Source organism: Sapajus apella, unplaced genomic scaffold (genome assembly GCF_009761245.1).
Source record: "Sapajus apella isolate SASKATOON/1434 unplaced genomic scaffold, GSC_monkey_1.0 scaffold10, whole genome shotgun sequence".
NCBI classification, from domain to species: domain Eukaryota; kingdom Metazoa; phylum Chordata; class Mammalia; order Primates; family Cebidae; genus Sapajus; species Sapajus apella.
In genome coordinates, this window is record NW_022436950.1 from 12,306,051 (window position 1) to 12,326,981 (window position 20,931).

At 43.3% G+C, this 20,931-nt stretch overlaps 1 long non-coding RNA gene across 1 annotated transcript in view; it reads left to right on the plus strand.

The window, feature by feature from the left end:
• Nucleotides 1–17,856: 17,856 nt before the first annotated feature.
• Nucleotides 17,857–20,931, plus strand: part of LOC116551706 — a 10,407-nt gene continuing 7,332 nt past the window's right edge. The window contains exon 1 of the long non-coding RNA XR_004269048.1: nt 17,857–18,006. This is a non-coding gene — a long non-coding RNA (uncharacterized LOC116551706). The remainder of the gene's footprint in view (nt 18,007–20,931) is intronic.

Below are 20,931 nucleotides of genomic sequence, written 5' to 3' on the forward strand. Positions count from 1 at the left end.
TATGGTGTGGATGTTTTGTCTCCTCCAAATCTCATGTCGAAATGTGACCCTGGCTGGGTGCAGTGCCTCATGCCTGTAATCCCAGCACTTTGGGAGGCCAAGGCCACCAACATGATGAAACTCTGTCTATACAAAATAAAAAAAAAAAAAAATAGGCATGATGATGCATGCCTGTAACCCCAGGCACTTGGGAGGCTGAGGCGGGAGACTTACTTGAACCCGGGAGGGATGGTTGCCATGAACCAAGATTGTGCCATTGCACTCCAGCCTGGGCAACAGGAGCAAAACCCTGTCTCAAAAAAAATAAAAAAAGAAAGAAAGAAATGATCCCAAATGTTGAAGGTAGGGCCTGATGGGAAGTGCTTGGGTCATGAAGATGGATTCCTAATGAATGGCTCGGTACCCTCCCATGGTAATGATTGAGTTCTTGCTCTGTTAATTCACATGAAAGCTGGTTGTTTAAAAAAGAAACCCCACCCCCAATCCTTCTTGCTTTCTCTGTCACCATGTGACATGCCTTCTCCCCATGTGGCATCCACCATGGGTAAAAGCTTCCTGAAGCCTCACCAAAAGCCAAGTAGATGCTGGTGCCATGCTTGTGGAACCTGCAGAACCATGAGCCAAATAACCTCTTTTTTAAATGAATTACTGTGTCTTGGGTATTCCTTTACAGCTACACAAAATGGAGTAATACAGAAATTGGTACCAGGAATGGGGTGTTTGTTGCTATAAAGATACCTGAACATGTGGAAGCACCTTTGGAACTGGGTAATATGCAGAGAAGTTCAAAGAGTTCGGAGGGCTCAGAAGAAGACAGGAAAGCCAGGCACGATGGCTCATGCCTGTAATCCCAGCACTTTGGAAGGCCAAGGTGGGTGGATCACGAAGTCAAGAGATCGAGACCATCCTGGTCAACATGGTGAAACCCCGTCTCTACTAAAAATACAAAAAATTAGCTGGGCATGGTGGCGCGTGCCTGTAATCCCAGCTACTCAGGAGGCTGAGACAGGAGAATTGCCTCAACCCAGGAGGCGGAGGTTGCGGTGACTGCGCCATTGCACTCCAGCCTGGGTAACAAGAGCGAAACTCCGTTTCAAAAAAAATAAATAAATAAATAAAGAAGAAGACGGGAAAATAAGGGAAAGTTTAGAACTTCTTAGAGCCTGGTTAAATGACTGTGACCAAATGCCAATAAAAATGTGGATCGTGAAGGCCAGGCTAATGAAGACTCAGATGGAAATGATAAATTTATTGGGAACTGTACAAATCATATGTGTTATGCCTTAGCAAAGAGCTTGGCTGCATTGTGTCCGTGCCCTAGGCATTTCTGGAAGGTTGTACTTAAGAGGGATGACCTAGGTTATCTGACGAAAGAAATTTCTAAGCAGCAAGGTGTTTAAGAAGTGATGTGGCTGTTTTTAACAACCTATGATTGATGTGGGAGCAAACGGATGACATAAAGTTGGAACTTATAATTAAAAGGGAAGCAGAATGTAAAAACTTAGATAATCTGCAACCTGGCCATGTGGTAGAAAAGGAAAGAGTGTTTTCAGGACAGGAATTGAGGTAGGCTGCAAAGTAACCACTTGCAAGAGTGAATTGTATGACTAAAAGGGAACCAAGTGCTTTTCAGAAGGCATTTCAGAAGTTTTCAGGACAGTCCCTCCTATTACAGACTCAAAGTCCTAGGAGAAAGGAATGGTATTGGGGATCAGGCTTAGGGCCCCATTTCTTTGTGCCACCAGGAGACGCTGCTGCCCACATTCTGGCTGCTCCAGCTCTAAGTCCAGCATGGCTCAAAGGGCCCTAGGCATAGACCTGTCTGCTGCTTTGGAGAGCACAAGCCTTAAGCCTTGGCAGTTTCTGTGTGGTGGTAAGTCTGCAGGCACATAACATGCAAGAGTAAAGGAGGAGTGGCAGTTTTCCCTTAGATTTCAGAGGATCTTTGGGAAAACCTGGGTGTCCAGGCAGAAGCCTGCCTCAGTGGTACAGCCCATGCACAGAGCATCTCCTAGGTCAATGCAAGGGGAAATGTGTGTTTGGAGCCCCCAGAGTCCCCACTGGGGCACTTCCTAGTGGAGCTGTGGAAGGGGCTGCTGCCTGCCAGACTCAAGAATGGTAGAGCCACCAGTGGCTTGCACCCTAAGCCTGGAAAGCTACAGGCATTCGACTCCAACCCATGAGAGCAGTCATGGGGTCTGTACCCTACAAAGCCACAGGGGTGGAGCTGGCCAAGGTATTGGGAGCCGACTCCTCACACCAGTGTACCCTGCTTGTGGCGCATGGAATAAAGGATTGTTTTGGAGCTTTAAAGTTTAATGTCTGCCTTGCCGGACTTTGGACCTGTGTGGAGCCTACTGTCCCTTCTTTCGGCCAAGTTATCCCTTTTGGAATGGGAATGTTTACCCAATGCCTGTCCTACCATTGTATCTTGTAACTTGGTTTTAGAGACTCATAAGTAGAAGAAACTTCCCTTGAGTCTCAGATGAGACTTTGGGCTTTTGATTGAGTTGATGACGGAACTAGTTAAGACTTTTGGGGACTATTGAGAAGGGATGACTGTATTTTGTAACATGAGAAGAACATGATATTTGAAGGACCAAGGGTGGAATGATACGGTTTGGATGTTTCGTCACCTCCAAATATGTTGAAATGCGATCCCGAATGTTGGAGCTGGGGCCTGGTAGTAGTGTTTGGGTCATGGGAGTGGATTCCTCAATGAATGGCTTCATGCTGTCCTCACAGTAACGAATGAGTTCTCACTCTATTAGTTCACATGAGATCTGGTTGTTTAAAAGAGCCTGGAACCTCCTCCTCTGTCTCTTACTTCCTCTCTCACCATGATGTGCCTACTCCTCTGTGCCTTCTACCATGAATAAAACCTTCCTGAGGCCTCAACAGAAGCTGAACAGATGCTGATGTCATGTTTGTAGAGCCTGCAGAACTGTGAGGCAAATAACCCTTTTTTCTTTATAAATTACCCAGTCTTGGCCAGGCACAGTGGCTCACGCCTGTAATCTCAGTACTTTGGGAGGCCAACGTGGGCAGATCATGAGGTCAGGAGTTCGAGACCAGCCTGCCCAACATGGAGAAACCCTGTCTCTACTAAAAATACAAAAAATAGCTGGGTGTGGCGGTGCATGCCTGTAATCCCAGCTACTCAGGAGGCTGAAGCAGAAGAATCACTTGAACATAGGAGGCGGAGGTCACAGTGAGCCGAGATTGCACCACTGCATTCCAGCCTGGGCAACAGGACAAGACTCCATCTCAAAAAAATAAAAAATAAAAAATAAATTACCCAGTGTCAGGTATTCCTTTATGGCAATGCAAAATGGGCTAATACAATTATGAAGCAGAAAATAGCAACTTTAAGTTGGGGAAAGATGGCAGACACTACCTTAACCAAATGACCAAAGGTAATCTTGCTGCAATGTGACTTGTGAACAGCATGTAACTCCTGATAAGATTCACGGAGAAGAATGCAGCACTACTCCTGTGGTATTCCTGCCAAAAGTTCACGACCTGAACACAGTCATAACGAAACACCCACAAGCCTGAGTTAATTCAAGAACAATATACAAAACAATTGTCCTGTACTCTTCAAAAATGCCAATGTCATGAGAAAGAAAAATAGACTCAGAAAATTATTCCATATCCCAGGAGACTAATGACACAAGATGACTTAATTCAAATTTTAGATTGTTTTTGCTATGAAAGACATTGTCGAGACAGCTGGAAAAATCTTACTAAGGTCTGTAGGTTAGATAATAGCATTGTTTCAGAGTAATTTCTTTTCTTTTTGGCGAGGGGGATGGAGTTTTTCTTTTGTTGCCCGGGTTGGAGTGCAATGGTATGATCTCAGCTCACTTCAACCTCTGCCTCCCAGGTTCCAGTGATTCTCCTGCCTCAGCTTCCCAAGCAGCTGAGATTACAGGTATGCATCACCACGCCCAGCTAATTTTTTGTATTTTTAGTAGAAATGGGTTTCACCATGTTGGTTAGGCTGGTCTCAAACTCCTGACCTCAAGTGATCCTCCCTCGTCAGCCTCCCAAAGTCCTGGGATTACAAGTGTGAGCCACTGTGCCGGCCTAATTTCTTGATTTTGATAATTGTTGTGTGGTCATATAAGAGAATTCATGGCTTTAGGAAGTATAATATGAAATATTTAGGGAGTAAAAGGTCATCATGTTTACAGTTTACTGGTAGATGAGCATGAGATAACTTTTTGGCTGATGAAAATGCTCTATGTCTTCCTTGTGGTGATGGTTACAATGGCTGCATGAGTGTAACATGTATCAAAGGCCATCGAACTTAGCTGCATAAATTTTATTGTTTGTAACCATGCGTTGTTAAATAAAGCTGATTTTTAGAAAATGTTATTCATTTTGACATTGCATAATATTGCTTTGTGAAGCAGCTACTCAAGTAATAAGTCATATGAAGTAACTTTATGGTTTTTATGAGTATGGTTTTATATTTTTTATTGATTAATTGACTAAACTGATGTTTGAAATTAAGCAGATTGTCAATACATTATAACAAGCTCATTCTCTTCATTACATGTCATTTTATCTCATCTATTTTAAGTAGTCTGTAACTAAGCTTGCAGGCTTCTATGCAAATCTTAAAAAGATTTAAAAAGCTTTTTTAAAGGGCTGCAAATATTTTTAATCAAAAAACTCTCTTCTCGCCAATAAAAGAACTCTCCAACATAAAATCATCCCCATATTTTGTATTATATAAAAATAAAAAAGAAGCAAGGAGAAAAGTATGTTGGCTGCTTCAAAGGAAATGAAAAACTAGGACTATGGCCATTTCTGATCTTAAATAATAGGATTCCAGTTGTTCTGTGTCTCACTGGAGTTTAGATATTAACTCGACTTAAGAGAGGTATTGTAAAGTGGACTGTTTCCTGTGAAGAGATTCTGATGCCTTCACAATGCATTACCAGAGCACTGAAAAAAGGTGAGTAGCAAGGGTCAGCAAATACCATAGAAATTGGCTCTCAAACCTGAGCAGTGAAAGGCTACAGAGTACAAGTAGAGGCAATTCTGGCCAACACGCGAATTTAGACCGACCCACATTCGAGAAGCAGGGTGAGGCTGCAGGCTGCCTCCAGGGGCCAGAGCTTAACAGATAAGTAAATGGAAAATACGGCAACTTTCATTCATTCTGGCCTTGCCAAATTAATTGGATGTCCTTGCACAAGTCCCACTTCTGTGGCTCAGTTGCCTCATCTGCAAGATGAAAGGGTGTACTGATCTTTAAACTGCCCCACGTCCTGTGATTCTGAATGCTAGGATCTTTGGTACAGAACACAGAGGCCTTTTCTATCCTCCAAATTCCTGCCATTTCCTTCCCTTTGGCTTCTCAAATCTGGCGATATTGTCACTTGTTGCCTGTATTGTTATCTGGGACATTCTTTGCATAAGAGGAAATATTTAAATTATTTTCATTGTGGTTTCTGCTTTCTGGGAAATAGAAAATGTTGTGGTTTTTCCCTTCACTACATTCCTAAGAGTATCCTTAAAACTTTCCACAGGGTGTATAGTAACAGGATACAGCTATAGCTAATAGATGAAAATACTCTGCTTAACTTATATCCCGTAGGAATTTCTGAGTAACTGAATGACGAGTTGATAGTTATAGCATCTGTAGAAATAAGGTTGTAGATTCTCTTAACACCATTTACCAATTAGCAGATTCTGGATTTAATAACTTGCTTAACATGGGAACATCCTTTTAGAATATAATCAAGGAACGTGGCCAGGAGTGATGGCTCACATCTGTAATCCTAGCACTTTGGGAGGCCAAGGTAGGCAGATCACCTGAGGTCAGGAGTTCGAGATGAGCCTGGCCAACATGGTGAAACCCTGCCAGGTGCGGTGGCTCACGCTTGTAATCCCAGCACTTTCGGAGGCCAAGGCGGGCGGATCACAAGGTCAGGAGATCGACACCATCCTGGCCAACATGGTGAAACCCCGTCTCTACTAAAAATACAAAAATTAGCTGGGCATGGTGGCGCATGCCTATAATCCCAGCTACTCAAGAGGCTGAGGCAGGAGAATTGCTTGAACCCAGAAGGCGGAGGTTGCAGTGAGCTGAGATTGTGCCACTGCACTCCAGTCTGGCGCCTGGCGACGGAGCGAGACTCTGTCTCAAAAAAAAAAAAAAATTCTAAAATTAGCTGGGTGTGGTGGCAGGCGCCTATAATCCCAGCTACTTGAGAGGCTGAGGCACAAGAATTGCTTCAACCTGCGAGGTGGAGTTTGCAGTGAGCGGAGATCACGCCATTGCACTCCAGCCTGGGCCCACAAGAGGGAAACTGTCGAAAAGAAAAAGGTAAGGAAGGAAGGAAGGAAGGAGGGAGGGAGGGAGGGAGGGAGGGAAGGAAGGAAGGAAGGAAGGAAGGAAGGAAGGAAGGAAGGAAGGAAGGAAGGAAGAAAGACACATAGAAAAAAGATTATGCCATTGCACTCTAGCCGGCGTGACAAGAACAAAACTCTGTCAAAAGAAAGAAGGGGAGGAAGGAAGGAAGGAAGGAAGGAAGGAAGGAAGGAAGGAAGGAGGGAGGGAGGGAGGGAGGGAGGGAGGGAGGGAGGGAGGGAGGGAAGGAAGGAAAGAAGGGAGGGAGGAAGGAAGGAAGGAACAACGAAGGAAGGAAAAAAGGAAGGGAAGAAGGAAGGAAGGAAAGAACAAGGAAGGAAGGAAGGAAAGGAAGGGCAAGGCATAGAAAAAAACCACTTCAGTCAAAGTATGAGTCCAGTTCAAGCTCTAGCCTGAAATCACATATGGCTTCATCTTGTGGTAAAAAAGACTGGTTGAAGCCCAACCTGGGTTCTGCTGCTGAAAAGTGCTCTACTTGAACTAAAACACTGGAATACACATTTTTGCCTTGAAGAAGAGGGATGTGCCCAGACTGATGGAAGAAACCACTTTTCTTCCCTGATGTTGCCACCTTTTGGGATGGCCCAGGGTTCTGCTTGTCAAACTGTCTTCCGGAGAGCAATACTGTTTTAGTCTGTTCGGTGCTGCTACAGCAGAGTACCACAGACTGGGTAATTTATGATGAACAGAAATATATTGGCTCACAGTTCTCCAGACTTGGAAGTACAATATCAAGGTGCCAGTATCTTGCCTTGGCATTTCTCCAGCGTTGTAACACCACAAGAGCATCACACAGTAACTGTGATAGAGAAAAGGGGGCCAAACCCTCCCTTTTCTAACAAACCCACTCCCACAATAATGGCTTTAGTTCATTAGTGAGGGCAAAGCCCTCATGGCCTCATTACATCTTAAGAAGTCCTACCTCTTAACACTTTGACAATAGCAATTGCATTTCAATCCACGACAAGTGGTCATGAAAGACAGACACAGAAAAATGGATTCTGAGATCAAGTAGGTAGAGAAATGCTACAGGTTCTACCCGTTGTATTAGAGTCACAATCCACACTGGCCCATTCAAGATTCCAAGATGTTCTGCCAACATTAAAATTCATTTAACTGTATCAGTAACTTGACTTAACTTGGAATATTTTCAATCTACGTGGTCTCAGAACACTTTTTCCACCAAAGCGCTTCTTATTCTGTAGAATGTACTTTGGGAATCCCAGCGTTGGAGTTAATTTTACTGAGTCCAGAATAGATCCAGGTCCCGGGTGAGCCTGCCCTCTCTGAAGGTCACTGCAACAACTCACAAGTTTCCTTGGCACAGCAGGGTCTTCCTCAGGGTCCAGGACACAAGGGGGGCAGTCACCCTGGGAGCACCATCCAGGGCTGGCAAAAGAAAAGATCTGAGCATGCAATTCTGGATGCTTGTAAGTAGGAAATGGTTGTCGGGTTGAAAAAGGCAGTGATGAAGGGGAAGAGAATGATCCCCATGCTTTTTTCAACTAACCTCAAACCGAGGGTCAGAGGTAGAGTTTCTATCTGGAAATCTTACCTGGGAGGCAATATACTTTCACGATGGAGCTCCCAAACTTCAGGGCCCAAACTGGCCCATTTTAACTCTACACTTAAAATGATCGAGAGGATAAGTTTTATTTATTTATTTATTTGTTTGTTTGTTTATTTATTTTTGAGATGAAGTTTCGCTCTTGTTGCTCAGGCTGGAGTTCAATGGCATGATCTTGGCTCACAGCAACCTCCACTCTCCGGTTCAAATGATTCTCCTGCCTCAGCCTCCCGAGTAGCTAAGATTACAGGCATGCACCACCATGCCTGGCTAATTTTGTGTTTTTAGTACAGACGGGGTTTCACCATGTTGGCCAGGCTGGTCTCAAACTTCTGACCTCAAGTGATCCATCCGCCTCGGCCCCCCAAAGTGCTGGGATTACAGGTGTGAACCACTGCACCCAGCCAAGAGGGTAAGTTTTATATTATATGTTTTTTAGTTTGATTAAAAGAGGTTGGGGGAGAGAGAGAAGAGCTCAATCTGTACCTGGCTTTCACATGGACTATAATGTGGATAACACCTTCAGAGTTGAAAGTGAACAGCCTTACACAAGGGCCGACTTATTTTCATAGGGGAAGAAGATATGGGTGGACACTTAATAGCTTTAGAAAATCTTTTGATTCCATTCAAGATCTGGTAAGAAACTAGGGTTGCTCCAGGGATGCGGGGCTGGGTCCTAAGTGGGCCCCTTTTTAATGCAACATATTACAATTGAGGAAAGTGTCCAAAACTGAACCCAAATTTTTTTGCAAAACTGCTTCTTGTGTTTCCCAACACCCCCATCAGATTCTTATCTAAACCAGAAATCTGAACAATGGTGTGCTGATAAATGTATAACAACCAGCAACCCAGAAAACAAAAAGTATACCTATATGCACATAAATGTATGTAAATTTTTACTGATATAAATATGTGTGGCACACAATTTAGAAATAATAATAAAACAGCAGTAATACAACAATGTGCATTGTAAATTCCATGTAGCCGGTTGATTCTCACGGGAGACTCCTATCGTTTTTTGCTGAGTTTTTCTCACTCTAGCCATTCTATGGGGCAACTGGTAAATGAGTGATGTCAACATGAATATTGGTGTTATTTTTGTTTACAATAATGAATATGAAGGAAGGAAGATGTATATTGGAACTTTTCTCATTCATCAGTGATGTCAGGAACTTCTTAGCTGAATCAGATAATAGATCTTGAATACTGGCAGAATATTTCCTCAGTGTCTTATGTTAGTCACAATGTAATGGCTACAGCCAAGAAACACTTCAAATTTTCATTTATGCTATGAACACCTTCTCCATCACTTTCTTAATTCTGAATCAGGAATTGACAAACTTTGGCTGGTAGACATAATAATAGTAATCATTCTTTTAAAATAATAGTATTATTGAAAACAATTTATACAAATTAAAATTTGTACTGAGGTTTGGGGTATAATTGAAGAAAGAATAAAGAAAAAAGCAAAAGGTAGAAACAAAATTAATTAACAAAAGAAAAAAACACACATTAAAATTGTATCAAAACACAACCACACTTATTTGTCTACGTAGTACCATTGGCTGCTTTTATGCCACAATGACGTAGATGAATAGTCCACAGAATATAGCCCAGAAAGCCCTGCATATTAACTATCTGTCCTTTATAGCAGAAGTTTGCTGACTCCTGATCTAGAAGGTCAGCAAACAACAGATCAAGCTCTGCTTTGTAGCATTTGTTGATCATCACGGTGTAAATATTCCCACTGTGGCAGATTTCAAGTTATGACTGTGACGTCACTGATGGCAGAGTTAGGAAGAGATGTGCAGAATCACACCATGTTTTCCACCAAACAGACACAGTAAATAAAAGTAACCCCTACAACTTGGATAATAGTAAAATAATTACGAAGTGATGAGTTTTGAGAATTCATTACCTTTATTTTTAATATGGTTTATTTTATTAAAGTGTATCTAATTTAATTTTTAATCTCTTCAGCCCATCCCCTGCACCAGCGCTTCTTAAACTATATGGTACATCCGAATACCCTGGGATTCTTCTTAAAATGCAGACCCTGATTCAATAGTTCTGGGAGGGGCCCAAGATGTTGCATTTCTAACAAGCTCTCAGGTGACACTGATGATATAAGTCCTTGAACCACACTCTAAGTAGCAAGGCTAGACTGTTGCTAACAGCCCTTTCAAACATGTTACTCCCCTGTATCACACTGTTTATGGTTCCCCAATATTTCAAACGTCTGTGCTTTTTACATATTTCCCTCACTGTTGGAGATCACTCTTCTCCCTCTTGCATCTGCCTGGGAAACTTTTTTTTTTCTCTCTTTCAAAGCACAGCTGAGTGGCAGCCTCTTCCATGAAACCTCTTCTGATATCCGCAGCAAGAAATGAGCACACGTCTCTCAGTTCCCGCTGCTCCCTGTCAGCACATCCATCTCAAGACCCTCTGCTGCACTTATCTGTTTACAGAACTTTCTCCTTCATTACACTCTGCCAACCAAAATTCCCTAAGCCATATTCTGACCTCAACGCAAATGTCATTTTCTCAGAGCTTCCCTGACCTCTCTAAGAAGCCCTTCCACCCCTGCCTGTCATTCTCTATTACCCCATCCTGCCTATTTCTTTCAGAATGCCCTTCACAACCCGTGATTATCTGATTTTAGTTTTTGGTAGAAGTCACCTTATTGAACGCAATTGAGACCGGTATTTGGTAAGTCTATTAAAAATTAGACGCTAAAATTAGGGAATCATAAGAAGCAATATATACCATGTATATTAACAATTTTTGTAAATATATAAATAAATGTACATTCTTTTTTTGCCTATATTTTAACCTAGGACATCATCCTGAATATGTTGATTGGAATTCAGCATCATCTTTCTTGCATAAACTATAGCCATAAAGCATCATCTACAATTTCCGCTTTCATTTTCTTTAAAGTGGAGCATGAACGTAAGGAGATGTGTAAAGCAAAATTTCAAAAATTGTTCTTATCATTTACAATTAGGTCATGCCCACGCCTAATTTAACAGCTTTGTTTAAAAGCAAACCACTATTATAAAACCTTTCAAGGCCTGTAATTTAGTCACTTTTTTAAACAAACATTTCATTTTGCAGTAATTTTAGATTTACAGATAAATTGCAAAGATAGTACAGAGAGTTCCTGAATACCCTTCACCCAGTCCTCCCAGTTGTTAACATCTACATTACTCTGGTACATTTGTCAAAACTAAGAAACCAACAATAGCACATTATTATTAACTAAACTCTAGACTTCAGTACTATTTTACCACCTTTTTTCCTTTTCCTTTCTTTTCTTTTTAATTTTTTTGAGATGGACTCTCACTCTGCTGGCAGGCTGGAGCGCAGTGGTGTGATCTCCACTCACTGCAACTTCTGCCTCCCGGGTTCAAGCGATTCTCCTGCCTCAGCCTCCTGAGTAGCTGGGATGACAGGTGCCCCCCACCATGCTCAGCTAATTTTTGTGTTTTTAGTAGAGAAGGGTTTCATCTTGTTGGCCAGGCAGGTCTCACACTCCTGACCTCAGGTGATCTGCCTGCCTCGGCCTCCCAAAGTGCTGGAACTACAGGCGTAAGCCGCCACGCCCTGCCTTTGCCACTTTTGTCATTGTCACCTGTCCGCCTCAGGATCCAGTCCAAGGTTCCTCCTTGCACGTAGTTGTCATATCTGCCCAGTCTCCTTTGGTCTGTGACAGTTTCTCGGTCCTTCCTTGTTTTTCATGACCTTGATAGTCTTGAGACATACTGGCCGGGTATCCTGTAGACTGTGTCCCAATATAGGTTTATCTGAAACTTTTTCCAGATTAGACTGGAGTTATGGGTTTGGGAACAGAATACAACATAGGTGAAGTGCCCTTCTCAGTCACCTAGTATCTACTTGTATCACTGTTGATAGGAAGCTTCCTGTAATTAAGTTTTTTTTTTTTTTTTTTGAGATGGAGTTTCACTTTTGTTACCCAGGCTGGAATGTAATGGTGCGATCTCGGCTCACTGCAACCTCCACCTCTTGGGTTCAAGCAATTCTTCTGCCTCAGCCTCCTGAGTAACTGGGACTACAGGCACGCGCCACCATGCCCAGCTAATTTTTGTATTTGTAGTAGAGACAGGGTTTCACCATGTTGACCAGGATGGTCTCGATCTCTTGACCTCGTGATCCACCCGCCTCGGCCCCCCAAAGTGCTGGGATTATAGGCGTGAGCCACCGCGCCCGGCCAATTAAGTTTTTATAAAAAATAATGTTCATCCTTTTATCACTCACATTTGATTGGTTTACATACTATTTCATTGAATAATGTAATCAGAACTATGAATACAAATGCCAGACACAGGATTGGGAGCAAACACAACTGACTCTTGGTCAGTGTGAGTCTCACCTTGGCGACGGCTCCACCATAGGAGCATCCGCCACTGGGTTTTGTGACAGAATGGAAAGCACTGGCTACTTCAATACTATAAGTTCTTTAAGAAGTGAAATGAGGCCGGGCACTGTGGCTCATGCCTGTAATCCAGCACTTTGGGAGGCTGAGGCGGCTGGATCACCTGAGGTCAGGAACTCAAAGCCAGCCTGGACAACATAGTAAACCCCATCTCTATTAAAAATACAAAAATTAGCCAGATGTGGTGGTGGGCGCCTGTAATCCCAGCTACTTGGGAGGCTGAGGCAGGAGAATTGCTTGAAGCTGGGAGGTGAAGTTTGCAGTGAGCCGAGATGGAGCCACAGCACTCCAGCCTGGGCAACAAGATCAAAACTCCATCTCAAAAAAAAAGCAAAATGAGCATTGATCATTTATATTACAGATTGAGAGTTTATTTATTTATTTTTGAGATGGAGTCTCACTCTGTCTCCCAGGCTGGAGTGCAATGGCACGATCTCGGTTCACGGCAACCTCTGCCTCCCGGGTTCAAGTTTCAGGCGATTCTTGCGCCTCAGTCGCCCAAGCAGCTGGGATTACAGGCACCCGCAAACACGCCCAGCTAATTTTTGTATTTTTAGTAGAGATGGGGTTTCACCATGTTGGCCAGGCTGGTCTTGTATTCCTAACCTCAGGTGATCTGCCTGCCTTGGTCTCCCAAAGTGCTGGGATTATAGGTGTGACCCACCATGCCCGGCCCATATTGAAAGTTTAAATCTCTCCCTCTGGTAAGTGGAGGTGTGTGGAGAGATTCCCTTCTATTCGGTTATGGTCCCTTTCCCTCCTCCCTGCATCCCAGCACTCAGCACAGTGTTTGGCGCATAGTGGTAACTCATTACATATTTGCTGAATGAGTAAACAGAGGAAACTTTAGGTATGTGTCAATCAGGGTCCAGTAAGGAGATAGAAAATGCCTCTGCCGGCCAGTCACTGTGGCTCATGCCTGTAATCCCAGCACTTTGGGAGGCGGAGGAGGGCGGATCACTTGTGGTCAGGAGTTGGAGATCAGTCTGGCCAACATGATGAAAACCTGTCTCTACTAAAAATAAATATATACAAAAATTATCCAGGTGTGCTGGTGCGCACCTGTAGTCCCAGCTACTTGGGAGGCCAAAGCAGGAGGTAGCTGGAACTCAGGAGGTGGAGGTTGCAGTGAGCCAAGATAGCACCACTGCACTCCAATATTGAGTCAGAGAGCCTCCATCTCAAAAAAGAAGAAAAAGAAAACGCATCAATTGTTTGAATAGAGAGGACTTAATTGTCAGCTAAGTATAAATTTGCTGATAACATAAAATTTGCTAGGTAACATAAATGGCAAAAAGATAACACAAAACTACCATGGAGGTAGAAATTATAGGAAGCATTGGGACTTGGGGAACAAAAGGAAGAGGCTCAAACTATTAAAGCTTAGATGTTTAGAGGAAGAGCCTTGCAGAGCTGAGCACCAGATTCTCAAACAGGTGTGCCATATATTACAGCTGAGGTCTGTGAGGGGCTGTGAGGAGACCCGTTCTGTAGGTATTGAAAATGCTGCAAATTGGATTCAGTGGTGGACAGCGGAAGGAACTGATGCTACTGTTGAGCATTAAATGGTTAATGCTCATTTCGCTTCCATTTTTTTTTTTTTTTTTTGAGACAAAGTCTCACTCTATCACCCAGGCTGGAGTGCAGTGGCGCAATCTCAGCTCACTGCAACCTCTGCCTCCCAGGTTCAAGCAATTCTCCTGCCTCAGCCTCCCAAGTAGCTGGGTCTGCAGGCATCCGCCACCACACCTGGCTAATTTTATAAACAGATAGCAAAGTGAAACCAAAAATTTTAATATAAAAATATACTAAATATTTGGTTTAATATGTACTTTTAAATATATCCTTTTTTTTTTTTTTTTTTTTTTTTTTTAAGATGGAGTCTCACTCTGTCACCCAGGCTGGAGTGCAGTCGCTGAGATCTCAGCTCACTGCAACCTCCGCCTCCCAGGTTCAAGTGTTTCTTCTGCCTCAGCTTCCTGAGCAGCTGGGATTACAGATGTGCACAAACATGCCCTGCTAATTTTTTGTATTTTTAGTAGAGACGGGGTTTCACCATGTTGGCCAGGCTGGTCTTGAACTCCCAGCCTCAGGTGATTTGCCCGCCTCGGCCTCCCAAAGTGCTGGGATTACAGGCATGAGCCACTGCACTCAACCAAATTTTTAAAATACAATATTTTCCAAATTTTTGGGGGGAGATTTTTCTTCATGGGCTGGAATGATTGAAGCTTCCTAAAATATTAGTCCAGTAGAGGTTGGACTGAAGATGTCTTCCTTTCCTGGTAAAATTCAGCAAATATAGGTATTCTTCACTGCAGCAAGTTCAAATTGAACTAGAAATTAAGATTATCTTTCTCGAAGAAAAAAAAAATTGCAATGCCTCAAGCACCAAAGATTCCAAATGGTTTGAATGGTAAATGCCAAGAGAAGAGATGTGAAGAGAAAAGCAGTCCCGGGATAACATTACTGATCTCTTACTAGCTGTTTCATCAAGGTTAGCTTCCTTAATGCTATTTGATAACCTCAGCTAAATTTTTTGGGGAAAACCTTTTATGTTCCTGTATTGGCATCTGTAGCTTACCCCCAAACTCTGAAATGATAACAACCAGCTCATTCCTACAGGGATCAAATTATTCATTGTCGAGGATATAAACATTTTACTGAGGCTGTTCTTAAGCATTTCAAAGTAAAAAAAAAAAAATCTTAATAGGGAAGGCACGAAGATTTTTAGGGCGGTGGAACTATTCTGGATGATACTGTAATAGTGGATACATGTCATTATGTATTTGTCCAAATGTACAGAATATATAACACCAAGAGTGAACCCTTGTAAACTATGGACTTTGCGTGATAGTTTGGGTGATAGTCCTTGTAAACTATAGACTTTGGGGTCATAATGTGTCCGTGTAGGTCCATTGATTGTAAAAAATGTATCCTCTGCTGTGGGATTTTCATAGCGGGGCAAGCTGTGTACAGTGGCAAGGGGCACACAGAAACTCTCTGTACCTTCCTCAAAATTTTGCCTTGAGGGAACTAAGCTATGAGGACACAGACATAAGAATGGTACAATAGACTTTGAGGACTCAGGAGACGGGGTGGGGGGCAGGTAAGGGATAAAAGACTACACATCGGGTATGGTGTATACCGCTCGGGGAGTGGGTGCACCGAAATCTCAGACATCGCCACTAAAGAATTTATTCATGTACAAAAATAAATAAATGAAAAAAAATTTTGCTGTGAACATAAAACTGCTCTAAAATACAATAAAGTCCAATAAGAAAAAGAAAAAAACTTTAGTAATGCCTTTGCTAAAATAATTGCTTGGTATAAAGGAATCTACCATGACGTCTTTTTTTTTTCTCCTAGGGAGAAAACTCCGTGGTATCCCTTTCAATTTAGTACTTATTGTTCACTTCCACTCTTTCAAGCCAAGTTCACCATACCTAGGAGTGGGTGGTAAGGGTTATATATGTGAGAGTGGTGGTCACCAGACACACAGGCCTCAGTTCTGGATCGTCCGGGAAGCTACATCTTAGTCCCTTTGGGCTTGTACAACAAAAATACCATCAACAGGGTGGCTTAAACAACAACATATTTCTGACCGTTCTGGAGGTCGGGAGGTCCAAGATCAAGGTGCTAGATTTGGTAACTGGCAAGGGCCCATTTCTGGTTCATAGATGGCCTCTTTCTCCCAGTGCCCTCATGTGGCAGAAACAGAACAACAGAGCTCCCTGGTGTCTCTGTTATAAGGCACTAATACCATTCATGAGGGTTATACCCTCATGACCTAATCACCTCCCACAGTCCCCACCTCCTAATACCATCACCTAGGGGGATAGGATCTCAACATATGAGTTTGAGGAGGGCACAGACGTTCACTCACCATAGGCACAGGCCCTTCACTGGCAGGGACCGAGTCGGGTCTGTCTGGGCCCTCCCAGCACCTACGGTGGTACCTGGCACACATTATTTCCTTTATAAACGTTTATTGAGTGCATAAACCATTGAACGAATGAGAAAAACAAATGGAGATTCAAGAGGGGAGGCATTTACAGAGAAAAGATTTGAAGAAAAAAGAACAGGGAGATGGCAAACCTTATATTTTTAGTATCCCTTCATCTGTTCCTTGGCAACTCCTATGTGAAGAGTGGCGGAGACTGAGTCAGGAAGCCTCGCTCCAGGTTTAGAAAACATTGTCAGGGTGACAGAAAAATCTAGTCCACTCCTTCCTGCTGACCCAACTCAGCCAGCAGTTCCTTGCTTGGGAACATGAGGTTCAGATGCTGACATTTTTAAACAGCTGTGGCTTAAATAACCCCAAGAATTTCAGTATCCAGAAATAAAGGGAAGAGAAAAACTGGGTATGAGACTGGATAAGTCAGATACAGCCACAGAAACACTGTGGCAAGACCATACGTGGAAGCAGGGTTTTGCAATGCGTGATGATGAACACTGGTAAGCACAGACTGATTTTGACCTTCACCCTTGCCCTTCACCCTCTGCCTCGGCCCCCAGCTGTTGTGGTTATGAGGAAACACAGCCCAGCTGTTCCTAAATCTTCTGCTTTTTTCACAAGAAGCTGGATATCAAGGTGTTTTACCAGAGCAGGAGTCATTAACAGGCGTCCTACGGCAGGGTCCAACCCACAGGCAAAAAGAATCTGTGTTTTATTTTTCTTTTAATTTGAATTAGTTGCCAATATTTAGAAACTGGGAAATTTCACATCAAATCTGGATTTCTGGCTTCTTGTGCAAAAGCAGAAGATTTGGGAACAGCTGTCCTGTGTTTCCTCATAATCACAATGGGCTGGGGGGGGTGGGGTTGGGGGCAGAGGAACGTGCTTTCTCTGCCTAACTGGCTTCACTCACGCTCCCTCCTGGCCCTGCAGACATTGGCATGGGCAGCCCCTGTGTCTCTGGATACTACCCCGAAGAGGCCTTCAAAAGTATGAGGCTGACTGTGATGGCTGACTTCTGCAATATATTTCTGAGAGGATAAAATTATACTAACGAGCCATTCTGTTTTAGTAGAAATCAAAGTTTCCTGGAGCTTCTCAATGATAAGCTCAAACAGTGAATATAGCAATACTATAATTGTCTTGGGTGATGTAAAGATACAAGGGCCAGTTACACATAAGACCAATTGTTCCTCTCTTTGCTCTGATCTGTTTTGCCCATTCTCTATCATGTATATATCTGGATGATATGTCCAAATGAAGGTACGTTTCATCTGCATTTATGAATGATTCTGAGTTTACCCAAACTCAAATTAAGAAAATGTTGCTGCGAGAAATGGTCTAAAAAACTGGCTGAATTTTGAAATTTGTACTTATTTGAAATACCATTTCCTACTGACATTTCCCTTCCGGCTGCCTTGGCATTAATGTAAGAATTATTTATGACTCAGCATTTCCCCACAACAGCTGCCTACAGGACAGAGCATGAACTGAAGAAAAGAAAAGAACCATGCTGACTTTACTCTTTGAGCTCCAGCTCCCATGGCTGAGGGGAGGCAGCCTGCTCCCAGGGGATAGGGCAGGGAATAGGAGTCACTAGTGCTGACTGGGGTTCAAATCCCGACTCGGGGATGTACCAGGTATGTGACCTTGAAACAACTGTCTATGCTGGGGTTGGCAAATAATTTCTTTTTCCTTTTTTATTTATTTTTTTTGAGACAGGTCTTGCTCTGTCACCTAGGCTGGAGTGCAGTGGTGCGATCATGGTTCACTGCAGCCTCAGCCTCCTGGGCTCAAATGATCCTCCTGCCTCAGCCTCCTAAGTAGCTGGGACTACAGGTGCATGCCACCATCCACCATGCCTGACCTTTTTTTTTTTTTTGGCAGTTTTTGTAGAAGTGGGGTTTTGCCATGTTACCCAGGCTGATCTCAAACTCCTGGGCTCCAATGATCCACCAGCCTTGACCTCCAAAGTCCTGGGATTACAGGTGAGCTACCATGCCTAGCCTTGGCAAACAATAAAGAGCCAGCTACTGAACATTTTGGCCTTGCTCACCATATAGCCTCTGTTGTAACTACTCAACTCTGCAACTGTTGTAGTGCAAAAACAGCCACTGGGTTGCTAGGGCTGCCATAACAAAGTAGCACACACTAGGTGCCTTAGAGATTTATTTCCTCACAGTTCTGGAGGCTGGAAGTCCAAGAACAAGGTTAGTAAGGTTGGTTTCTCCTAAGGCCTCTCTCCTTGGCTTGTAGATGGCCGTCTTCTCCCTGTGTCTTCACATGGCCTGCCTTCTGCGTGTGTCTGTCTTAATCTCCCCCTCTTTATCAGGATTAGGGCCCACCTTAGCGACCACATTTTGACTCTTCACCTCTCTAAAGACTATCTCTATCTCCAGATACAGTCACATTCTAAGGCACTGGAGTTAGGACTTCCATATAGCAGTTTGGGAGAGACGCTATAGTTAATAATATTGTACGTGGCCGGGCACAGTGGCTCATGCCTATAATCCTAGCACTTTGGGAGGCTGAGACAGGAGGAATGCTTGAAGCCGGAAGTTCAAGGCCAGCCTAGACAACATAGTGAGATCATGTCTCTACAGAAAATAAAACATAAATTTAAAAAGAAATTAGCAAGGTGTGGTGGCATATAACTGTAGTCCTGGCTACTCAGGACCTTGAGGCAGGAGGATCGCTTGAGCCCAGGAGTTTGAAGCGGCAGTGTGAGCCATGACTGTCACTGCACTCCAGCCTGGGCAACAGCGTGAGACCCTGTCTCTAATAATAATAAAAAGAATAATGTATTGTAGACTGGAAATTTGCTAAGAGAACAGCCGTTACGTACTTCTACCCCACACAAAAACGTAACTATATGAGATGAAGAAATGTGTTAATTTGCTTAACTGTAGAAGTCATTTCACTATAAGAACATTTATTCCTTTTTTCCTCTCTTTTGGCCTGATTAAAAATTTTAAAAAAGGAAATCATGTTTATGTATATCAAAACATCATTTTATATACCTTAAATGTAGATAAGGCCGGGTACAGTGGTGCACGTCCGTATTCCCAGCACTTTGGGAGGCTGTGGCAGGCAAATCAGGAGGTCAGGAGATACAGACCATTCTGGCCATGGTGAAACCCCATCTTTACTAAAATACAAAAAAAAATTAGCTGGGCGTGGTGGTGCACCCCTGTAGTCCCAGCTACTCAGGAGGCTGAGGCAGGGGAATCACTTGAACCCAGCAGAAGAAGGTTGCAGTAAGCCAAGATAGTACCACTGCACTCTAGCCTGGTGACAGAGCAAGACTCTATCTCAAAAAAAGAAAAAAAAATGTAGACAATTAAAAAAAATTGAGTGTCAAAGAGGAGGATAAAATTCAGCCCATAATATAGTATGTAGTGAATGGGTATGACTGTTCCAATGAAATCTTGTTTACAAAAACAGGTCCTTGCAAAATAAATAAATACATCATGAATAAATAAATAGGCCTCTAGCCAGATTTAGTGTGTGGGCCCTGGTTTGCAGACCACTGGGTGATACTGTCTCCATTCCCTCCCTTCCCACCCTCTCTTGTCTGCCTCTCATCAGACCCTTGCTCACATCGTGCCACCTAAGGACCTCTCCCCAGGGTCACCTATGGCCTCCTTGTCACCTGTTCATCTCTGCATCCTCATGCCTCCAGCCCCCCAGCTGTGTTGGCTCTGCACAGGTGAATCCTTTGAGAGCCTTTCTTCACTGGGTTTTGCGTGACCGCAATTTCTGCATTCCCTCCTGTTTCTCTGGCCGGCTCCTTCCCTGGCATCTTGGCTGGCACCTCCTCCCCTTCCCAGCCACTACATGTCAGACTTCCTTAAAGCTCCATGCTGGACTCCATTCTTTGCTTGCTGTATAATTTTTTCCAAGATGATCTCATCGACACCTACAATTTCAATTACCCTCTGTAAGCCAATGACTTCCAAATATAGTTCCAGCCCACACCTCTCCTCTGAGCCCCTGCCCATGAATCTAATCACCTCCTTCACATTTCCTCTTGTCAATGTCTCCACCATGTCTGTGTTGTGTGTCCTGGCTGTTTATGATTTGCTTTTCTTTGACAGCTATAATCTCCAGGGTAAGTTTAGTCCCATTCTAAAACTATTTCCTCAGGCCAATCTTCCCTGTCCCGCCCTCCCTGCCCCACAGGCTATGCCAGACCCTCTTTCACTCGCTCTTCAAGCACACTGAATATTTCTTCTGTATCCTTCAGAAATCCTGGTCTCTTACACTTCCTGGGCTCATTGTTCTCAGGTGGACAGTAAATCCCATGGGGCTAAGTCTACCTCTTTTCTCTTAGTACCTGAGTGCTTAGCACAGAACCTGGCACATACAAGGGCCTCAGTAAATGCGTATGGGATGATTGGAAAACTTTAAGTAAGTTAATCCAACCCTCTGAGATACTGAGAATCATTGTTTGATTTCAGTTCAGAGCATTTTGTATTGGGCTGTGCCTGTTTGAGTTGTAACCCTCAGGAAGACTTTCTCTGTTTCTCTCTCTATATATATGTTCTCTATATTCTCTGTTCATA